Source organism: Phacochoerus africanus, chromosome 9, assembly GCF_016906955.1.
Source record: "Phacochoerus africanus isolate WHEZ1 chromosome 9, ROS_Pafr_v1, whole genome shotgun sequence".
Classification (NCBI taxonomy): domain Eukaryota; kingdom Metazoa; phylum Chordata; class Mammalia; order Artiodactyla; family Suidae; genus Phacochoerus; species Phacochoerus africanus.
The window spans coordinates 80369601-80380895 of NC_062552.1; the positions used below are offsets into that span (position 1 = coordinate 80369601).

The following is an 11295-nucleotide window of genomic DNA, read 5'->3' on the forward strand; positions in this document are numbered from 1 at the left end:
CTACAGATGCAGCTCCAATCTGGCATTGTTGTGGCTGTGGGGAAGGCTTCAGCTGCAGCTCTGATTCGACCCCTAGCCCAGGAACTTCCATGTGCCACAAGTGCGGCCATAAAAAGAAAAATAAGTACATATATAAAAGCCATGATGGTAGTTACCCTTAGTGGGTGGAGAATAGAAGGGGAGTGAGGGAGCTTCAGATATACTGGTAATGTTTCTCAGTCTGGGTACTTGTTACACAGGTGTGTTCATTCTGTGAAATTTTGTTGAGCTTTGCAATTGCTATTTGTATGCTCCTCTGAATGTATGTAATTTTTCAATAAAAAATTTTCCCATGAATGGTAGAAATATAGAATAAAATGTACTTATTTGATTAGCATTAAGACAAGCTTCTGGAAAGATCAAAATAAAAATGAGACCAAAAAAAAAATAAAACTGAATTTTGGTAGCAATACTATCTCCTGCTTAATCTCTCTCACAAGGTACTGGGCTGTTAAAGCTTTATATACGATCTCACTAAATTTTCTGGGAAATACATTTCTTCCCTTATATTAAAATGTTCCAAAAAGAGAAAGTTCTTTAATTTATTTTTATGGGACCACTATAATGCCAAATGGAAAAAGAAGGTAACATAAAGTTCTAATCCATCTCACTAGTTATTAGCGCAAAAAAAAATAACATGGTCTCAAGCAAATATTGTATTCATATTCCTTAACCAAAACAGATGCAAAGAAGATACATGGTCTCAAGCAAATATTGTATTAGTGTTCCTTAACCAAAGCAGAATTTATCCTGGCATTATTTATCCAAAGATGGTTAAATTTTACTGAATTTCTCACTGCAATACTGTATTAGTATATTAATGAAGAAAAATTATCTTATTTTCCTAATTCATACAAAATATCACTTGACAGAATGCAAAAAATATTATCATACTGCTAAAACATCTCCAAATTTGGCAACGGAACTACTCTCTACTACCTACAGTCAATGCTTTCAGTTTATAATTGAGCAAAATTGTGAATTCACCTTTGAGTTTTATTGTTCATCTCTCCAGTGTCCAATTTATTGGGATATAAGAAAGGGAACATATATATACGTTTGACTGGGTCACTTTACAGCAGAAATCAGCACAACAATGTGAATCAACTATATTTTAATAAAGATTATCCATGCATACATATAAAACAAGAATTATATATATGTGTATATGTGTGGATATATATAACAAGAATATTATATATATAATATTATTATATTATATATATAAAACAATAATTTTATTAATAGAGAGAAAATCAGATTCTAGATGTTGGAAACTGTGGATAAAGTGTTTCTTAAACAGAACCTTAGAGCTGCAGATATGAGTCACTTCCTTGGGAAAATCCTCAAGTTCCTCCTGATGAAAGAGGGCAATGCCAGAAAAAGCTATGGATGGAGATACATTTTGCTCTACAGAAAATTCTCTAAACTTTTCTTCTTCAAAGTTCATCTGAGATCAAAGAGGAAGAGACAGAAATGAAAAAATAATTTCCCCATATACAGGAATGGAATTTTACTTAAAATGGAAATCCTTGAATTTGGGGGTCTCTTTTCATAATTTAGCATTTAGAAATGACTTACATTATAAGATTAGAGAGAATAATTTGATTTAAATGCTACTTTAATACTTACATTAAAAAATTGATATTTCACAGAGAGATCTATTAATGTTTGCAGTAAAAGAAGGAATGTTTAAGATGATATCAACTACACAGAAAGTACTTAATGACTTAGTCTTCTGACCAAAAACAATGTCACTTTTGTGGCACAAAATTTTAATTAGTATATCCTAGTGATAATATTTTTTCTGTCTATATATCTCTGAATGAATAAGAACATGTAGCTCTCTGCAGAACTGAAATTCAGTGAAAAGTCACATGTCGGTTTCTTAGTGTCTTCATAGCTATTTTCATGTCCTTATTTCTGTGTGTAGATAAGGGGGTTCAAGAGTGGAGTAAAAATTGTGTAAAACACAGAGAGGACCTTGTCCACAGAGAACCAACTAAAAGGCCACACATAAATGAAAATGCAGGGCCCAAAGAAGAGCGTGACTACCATGATATGTGCAGAGCAGGTTGAGAGTGCTTTGGATACCCCGCCGGCAGCCTGCTGTTGGACAGTGATGAAGATAACAGTGTAGGAGATCAGGAGGAGCAGAAAACAGCTCATCGAAAGCAACCCACTGTCTGAGATCATAAGTACACCCAAGACATAGGTGTCCACACAGGCCAGCTTGATCACAAGAGGAAGGTCACAGAAGAAGCTGTCCACCTCATTGGGGCCACAGTAAGGTAAATTTACAGTAAAAGCTACTTGACTGATGGAGTGCACAAATCCAATGGCCCATGAAACTGACACCAGCCTGATACAGGTCTGCCGGTTCATCATGGTCATGTAATGCAAAGGTTTGCATATGGCCACATATCTGTCATATGCCATGGTAACAAGAAGTACCATCTCAGCCCCATCAACAAAGTGCAAGAAAAAGATTTGAGCCATACATCCTCCAAAGGAGATGAGCTTTCAATCACTAAGGAAGTCCCTGATCATCTTGGGGGTGGCAAATGAGGCAAGCCATATGTCCAGGAAAGAGAGATTCCCCAGCAGGAAATACATCGGAGAGGAGTACAAGTGGGGGTCAGAAATCACAGTGACCACGATGATGAGGTTACCCAGCACAATAGCCACATAGATCCCAGAGAAGAAAATAAAGAAAAATTTTTGGAGATGTTGTGAATTGCAGAGTCCATGTAATACAAATTCTGACACCAAGGAATAATTTTGCAGGTCCATTATCTCAGGTTTCAGATTTTGTTCTAAATCTATTTAAAAGAAAGAGATACAAGTGAAAGTTCCTGTTAATTACCGAGCACATGAAAGTGATCAACTAAGTGTGATCTGAATATAATTTTTAATTTGTACAAGACAGTATAATATATAGATGATCAAAACCTAGTCTATACCAACATGTATATTTCCCTTTTTCAGACTTCAATGTTTTCTTAGGGGCAGTTAAACATTCTGGAAGACTCCAGCATAGGTTAAATTTGTAGGAACATTTTTTTTTTCTCCCTTAGCTAGATTTTTTTGCATGGAAAAACATATAATTATTCAAGTATAGAGTGTGAACCAAAAATCTTTAGTATGACGGAAAATATAAAGATTTTCTCAGTGGTACTATGTTCTTTTCATCTGTGTTAATACCATTGCTCAATGGCAATTGTCTTTAAGAATCAAACCTAGGAATTGATACTAAAGCTTAAGTAAAAAAAAAAAAAAGTCTTAGTCAATACATATCTGTTGTACAGCACAGGGAAATGTGTTCAATGTTCTGGGAGAAACTATATGGGAATAGATATGTGTATATGTATGGCTGAATCACTTTGCTGCACAGAAGAAATTAACATAACATTGTAAATCAACTATACTTCAAGAAAATTAAATTTAAAAAATAGTGCTTATGGCTGCCTGATGGGAGGGGGAGGGAGTGGGAGGGATCAGGAGCTTGGGCTTATCAGACACAACTTAGAATAGATTTACAAGGAGATCCTGCTGAATAACATTGAGAACTTTGTCTAGATACTCATGTTGCAACAGAACAAAGGGTGGGGGAAAAATGTAATTGTAATGTATACATGTAAGGATAACTTGATCCCCTTGCTGTACAGTGGGAAAATAAAAAAAATAAAAAATAAAAAAAAAATAAATAAATAAATAAATAAAAAATAGTGCTGACATATAAAACAAGACAATTGTATATATATTATCAGGTCCTCTCTTTCTATTTACTGACACAAACACAAAAACAAATTCTGGTAAAGTCATGTGATGGGTGGCCATATCTATGAACCGAAACACCAAACAACATGTTTTCTGAATCTGAGAAGTAGATTTCATCCCATGATGGCTAACTAAAAGGAAATATATTCCTTTAAGATAAAAAGTATAACCCAGGTATAAAACATATTTGGAACACTGTATAAATATAGCATAGCTGACAGATTGTAAACTCAATTTGTATGTGTTGTTTAGTAAGTTGGGGAGAGTGACATTATTGTGCTATATGTGAATTATACAGTGGCACTTATCATATTTTCTGGTAATGTCTTTGAGGGAAAATTGAGTTAAATAACAGCATAGATACGTAAAATTTTAAAGTGTTAATCTATGCCATCAGGGAGAACAGCCCCTAGTTGAGGCCATGGGACACTTTCCTAAACTGTGCTCTTCATCAACATCCCAGATAAGATAATATAACTATCAAGTCTATGGATAACAGAAATATGAGAGTTCACATAAAATATTTCAAAAGGCTGGAAATTGGGCTATAATCAGCAAATTCCATATCTGAGGGGAGAGAGAAAAGAGTATAGACTGATGCCATGCTAGCAGGAATTTAGACTAGTATTTTATGAATGCACTTCTTTATAATTTTTGTACAAAAATGAAAAAAAACCCTTATGGTATAATTTGTTATAATGCTTATGATTAACTGAATGATAAGGAAGATCTGGTTCAAGAAAATCATCTCTTATGCTCCAGTTGATATTCAAGCTCAAGCTACTGCTTCCCACAGAGCAATAGAGTTAGGGTTTCCCCCATGTCAAGCCTGCTTGGAATCTTTTATTAGTGTACTCTATGAAGATATAATTTACCTACCATAAAATTTACTCATTTTATTTTATAATGATCTTTATTTTTTCCATTATAGCTGGTTTACAGTGTTCTGTCAATTCTCCACTATACAGCAAGGTGACCCAGTCACACAAACTTACTCATTTTAAATGTAAAACTCAATTATTTTTAGTAAACTTATCTTCTTTTCTGATTTGCTCATTCACACACTCACTCACTCAGACCATATCTGTATAAGACCAGCAGTTTCTCATCTTCACTTAAGTCAATACAGAAACCAATCAAAATGAAGGAAAATAAATCAAGCAACCAAAGGTTTATACAGTTCTACATATCTCACAATTTTTTATTATTACTTTTGTCATTTTTTCCCCATTGGTTAGGTTTGGGATTAAAAAGCCAATGATCTAATTCTTTTGTAGATTTATTGTTTATAAACTATTTCTGAGAGCATATAGGATGAAATTTTTCAATGAAAGAGATATTTTTCAGGACCAGAGCATAAAGCCTATGAAATAATTTTGGGAGAAGCGGTATTTCCAATCATATATGAGTGACTGGTAAATTAAATATATTTCTGATCTTCCAGAAGAAGTAGAGTGGGATGCATAGATCCCATTATTAATTTATCATGAGAAATAAACTGATGCCTCACTCTCCTCACTAAAAGTAAGTTACTGCATTAACCTTTTTATAAAGGCATTCAACAGAGTTCTTCATGAAAAATTTCAAAAGCTGCAGAACTTTTGTATTAGATTTTACTATGGACCCTTTATAAAATTGAAGAGTATAACATGAAATAATAATTTTGTAAGGTTTTGACAGAGAAATAAAGCAACACGTTCAACATCTGAACTATTCTAATGATGTGAATAGATATGAAAATAAAATTTTTAAATCTATAGGAATTAATGGTTACTGTATCTGTTTTACTACATTCAAATAGAACCCATCTCTACAGACTTTTGTCAGGAGAACAGGGACTCAAAATTCCTTTTGTCTCATTTTATTAAAAGACTTAATTGCTACACTTTGGCATTAGAGTGGTAGTATAAACCTGAAATTAAATGCCTATGTGGACAGAATGGCTATAAGTCACAATTCAGAAACTCTTCAAAGTTTAGTTAGATTACTCTGACATTCATCCTAGCTTATATATTACAGACTATAATGGCTGTACTTTTATTACTATTTTTCTCTTTATGGCCATGAAATATTTCACATGTAAACCTAAAACATAACTGTATTTAGTTCAGTGTTTTATAAAGATTAAGAAAATAAAAAGGTGAAATAATCAAAAGGAAAACTCAGGAAAAAAACAACAAAATAAAAAAAATTTAATGTCCCATTAAATCAAAGATGTTTCAAAATTAATATTGATGATAGGATACTAAAGTAAGTGGAATGAAATATAAGGGTCCTAATTTCAGAGAAATTTTTATGACTTATTTTGCAAAGGCTTTTTAAAGATCATTAAATGAATGTTGAATTTGTAATCAGGAAAATCATGAGGATGATTTTGTATGCTGACTAATGCTACTTAAAAACAAATACAACAATGAAGAAATTTAATTGTAACTAAGTTAATATGATTCTCCAATGATTTAATATACAAAATAATAGATAATAAAAGATAATAATAGATAATAAAAGTCTCCATTTGACCTATTTTTAGACACACATTAACTGAATATATATCAATGGATTTTTACTAACTACAGTGCTGAGACTGTAGATCCCTTAATTTGAATTTCACATCTACTATACTTGAATGAAACTTTTAAAAACATGAATATTTTTTATGCAAGTGAGGATTTAATTACCTTTTTCCTGGCTTCTAAAAAATAATTCAGGTAAAGTGTCACTTTAAGAAGGTAGAAAACTTTGGATTTGAGTATCCCTTGGACTTCAGTTATAAATATCTGTACCTTCTCTCCCATCAAATTAAGAATCCCTAAAAGATGTGTCATTGTTGGCAGATTACCATTATTACCATAGGCTGGGGAATAAACCATTTTCTGGTGGAAATTTTCAGTAATGACTCATGTTCATTTGCCCAGTTGACAATGGAACAAAATTTTAAAGATTTGTCAGATTATATACACACAACTGCATTTTTTAAAATAATTCAAGCAGAATAATAATATATCATTTTCTGGTTTAAAGAGTATAAAATGCGCCTTCCTCTTAAGTAATTGAATTATCAAGTTACATTCTAAAAACATGTTGAAAATCTTGTATGTTACTTTGATGCAACTTTGATCAAGCATAACACTTTGGAGAATGCTCCTTCCTTCTAGGAGCATCCGATTTATGTAACACAAAATATTTGCTTTTCCAAAATCAGATTCATATGGTCATGTATAATGGCCTGGTGTGTGGGTTACTTTGCAGATCACTTAGTTATTATCCCACTTACTTCCCCAAATCATTTTAAGTTAATTCAAGCTCTTGCTAACGGTTGTATGATGATTAAAAGTATCTTAGAATGTTCTAATGAATGACAACCACATTTACAACTATCCACATGACATTGAATTCCATGTTAAGTGTATACATTAAATCAAATTTATTTTTTTACTTTTTTTTTGTCTTTTTTTGCTATTTCTTGGGCTGCTCCCACGGCATATGGAGGTTCCCAGGCTAGGGGTCTAATCAGAGCCGTAGCCACCAGCCTACACCAGAGCCACAGCAATGCAGGATCTGAGCCGTGTCTGCAACCTACACCACAGCTCACTGCAACGCCAGATCATTAACCCACTGAGTAAGGGCAGGGACCAAACCTGCAACCTCATGGTTCCTAGTCAGATTCGTTAACCACTGCGCCACGACGGGAACTCCCTAAATCAAATTTATAACAGATTTTCCTGCCAAGGCAGCATCTGCATGTAGTAAGAAGACTCAAGTTCCAAACTGTCATTAGATTGTGGTTGGCTAAAGGCAATGATGAAAGCTTTCTAAGCTTCTGGTTCTCTACTTAAAACACAGAGACCATAATTGCTAAAGACTGTAGAAGTAGGCTACATACATCAATGTCATTTGCTTCTGAAATGCACCCATTATGTAGGTTCAGATATATAATGTGAAGCCAAGAATTACAGAGAAGTTTGTGACAACTGACAAAAGTGAACACTTGATTTGGAGGTAGGGAAGGAGTTACTAAACCTGATGATTAATTTTAAGTGTTTGCCTGGAGGGTGTTTTGGATGAGATTGACATTTAAATTGGTAAACTTTGAGAAAAGCAGATTGTAACTGGACAAAGGTCTGTGGGGCTGACATCCAGCATGTGCTCTACCCACCCAGTGAACCATATATCCTGGCAGGCCTGGGTCTGCCAAAATGGAATCGCTTTTTATTCTAACACACACACAGTTCCAGAGCTGCCATTATAGACCTGATGACTAAGGCCTAACATCCCTTTAATACAGAGAATAAATATTTACAAATCAGTAAGTAATGATAACTTGAAGAGAATAATGAACAAAGAACATAAGAACATTTTTCTTTAAATGATGATAATAAAGGCCAATGGACATTAAAAAATCTTACTTTAATAAACATCAAGCATGAAAATTAATGTAAACCTTCATTCATATACCAAATTTAGAGTAAATATATTAAACTCTTGGTTAGTTATGATGAAAACAGATAATGCAATGACAAAACAGCAATACAAATTTAAATAATACATCAATTGAATGTTTATGTCAGCACTATGCTGATTTTTTCAAATAATTTTCATAAAAGTCTAATGAAAAGTCTAAGAGAAACACCATCATTACTGCTTTACAAATGAGGAGACTGAGGCCTAATATGTTAAGACAAATGAATTTTCAGTAGCAGAGCTGGTGTTCTAACTCAGGCATTTGGACTCCAGAGTTCATATTCCTAAACTGCAGAATGCTGTATCTCTCAGTGTTAGTCAGAAAAAAGTCAGTACAACTTTCCACTAGACACTTTGGGAATATAGAAAAGGACCCTTTGAAAAAAAGGCTAACAGGTTAAGGAACATAGGGATGCCAGATGTGGGGTGGCAGGTTGGGCCGCATACAGGATATTAAAAATCAGCCAGCACATTGCCTTCTCTTCTGAGTGAAGTAGCAAGTAAGTGGTGAGTTTTGAGTAGAGGAGTGACAATAATATCATGCTTCAGATCAGATCTAACAGCTGTGCTGTAAAAGCAAGGATGGAAGCTAGGAGGCCAGGTAAGTAACAATTTTCCTAAATCAGCCCAGCTGTAATCATGGCTCACATAGGAAAGTTATACTAGAAGTGAGAGGAAGTAGTCAAACTCTATGTGTCTTTTGAAATGAGAGCAAATAGAATTTCCTGAAGGTTATTATAGATTGTAACTATAATGGAGGAGTCAGGGATGATTCCAAATATTGTAATCTAAGAAACTAGAAGAATAAATTTAATGCTAAATGAGATTGTGAAAGCTGTATTTATAGACAGTTTGGGAGGGAGATTAAGATGGTAATTGTGAACATATTAACTTTGAAATGCTAACTTTGAATCAAAATGAGGAGGTTGAATAGTCTCTTGAATATATAAGTCTGGAGTTCTGAAGTCTGAACTACATATGTAAATTTGGAGATTTTCACAGTGTAGCAGATTTTGTCAATACCTAGCTCTTCTCAGTAGTTACCATTTATTTACAAGTTATCATGAGTCCAAAGGGCAGGCACTTGCCACTCTTCATCAATAGCTCTCTTTGGATAAATTTGCTCTACCTACACATCAAGGAAGGGAGGGTCAGGGAATCGATGCCCCTGAAAGCAATCTCTAACTAGTGCCAATAAATACCCCAGTTCCATTTCTACAAAGACTAAGTAATTTCTAGACACATGTTCTGAACTACCTTCCAGAACTCCATGGTAGGATTAAGCTTCAGTTGCCTACAATGGCTGATTGCCAGATGACGTACTCTTAATGGCTTCTATTCCTCCTTCACCTCACTTCCTCACTCTAGGAGGAAATAACTCCCTTTTAAAATTTTTTTTTTTTTGCTAGACTCACCTCCCCCTAGTAAAACTATATATACTCATACACATAGGATCATGTGTCTCTGAGATACAAATCCTGACTGAGAGATTTCTGGATAAATGCAAAACAGGACAATTACTACTAGAAGTAGTGCCCCCTTTTATTTAACTTAAAGTATAGTTGATTTACAGTGTTTCTTTAATTTCTGTTATGCAGCAAAGTGACCCAATCACACACAGTTCCCTCTTAAAGAGCAACTTCTCAGAAGGGAATTTTGAAATTGAATCACTCACAGTCCCAAAGGCAACAGGCCCCATTGGTGGTGGTGAGATGAGGATAACCTCTGGAATACTGTAGTATCAAAATAACCAAGACTCTCCTCTGATTATTTAAGGTGGGCTAGAGGTAGAAGATTATTAAATAATTCTAGAATTAGAGAGATAAGGGACCACAATACTCTGAAAGAACTAGGGAGTGGCTGATTATTTTGAACTAGTATCAAAGTGATGACAGAGGAAATTAATAGGCTCAGATTAGCCATTTATCATTTCGGAGAAAAATAGTTGGCACTGTGACAGAATATAAAGAGATCCCCACAGTGTACGGTCATGGGGAAGGCTGGGCTTAAAATTAGGACAAATATCAATTGTGAAAATAGCATAGTTATAAATAAGGCCTAATTTACAGCTGTGGCAATAATTTGATAATGAAGTCATGACTCTCGAAGTGGAAACATTAGGACCTAGTATCTAATATGAGAATATCTGGAAGCATACATTTGAAAACCTTGAATTCCCATGATCCTTTCTGGGCCAGTAAAAGAGCCTTCCTCCTTTTTTTCTGGAAGACAGCAACCTCACTTTGCCTGGAGAAAATGCAAAAGCCCAAATGGCTGTGTATGTCTGGCAAGGCAATATGTGTTCACCTCATGATTTGCCCTGCTTCACCTCACTACCTGTAGACAAATTACTAAGATGTAGTCACATAATATTAAGAAAAGAGGAGTGCTGAGCCTGCTCTGAAATGAAAGGAAAACATTCACCAAAGGAGCTTTATGAGCTGGTTAATATGCAGTGGTAGAAATCAAGAGGGTACGCTTATGAATGGATATTGAGGGTTTGGACATTGTGTGGGGGTGAAATGCAGTCTAAACAAGAGAGAATTAATCAATATGGATGCACTTTCCTATGATTTAGCATTTTATACTTGGAAATCTGGGGAAAATGATGGTCCAGAATAAATGAGGTAATATTCTAGAACTGCCTTGATCTATTATTAATGAAGAGGTCAAAGACAGAGTTTGGCACAATCAAGTGGGTTTAGTTTATAATACCAGTGAGCCCATCAGCTGACAATGTTCCGGAAGAGGGACCAGATGCTATGTATTTCACTAAAGATTTAAATAATGGACTTAATCCCTTCACATATTTTATTTCTAGTTGTACCTTTTCTTTTCCTTTTTATTACTCAGTTAATTTTTATTACATTTATAGTTGTACAATTATCATCACAACCCAATTTTACAGCATTTATATCCCAGACCCCCAGCGCATCCCCAACCCTAACCTGTCTCATTTGGAAGCCATAAGTTTTTCAATGTCTGTGGGTCAATATCTGCTCTGCAAAGAAGTCC

At 34.5% G+C, this 11295-nt stretch overlaps 1 pseudogene; it reads right to left on the reverse strand.

Moving 5' to 3' along the window:
* Nucleotides 1-1901: 1901 nt before the first annotated feature.
* On the reverse strand, nt 1902-2832 carry LOC125136692 (olfactory receptor 4K14-like; annotated as a pseudogene).
* Between the last annotated feature and the right edge of the window lie 8463 nt (nt 2833-11295).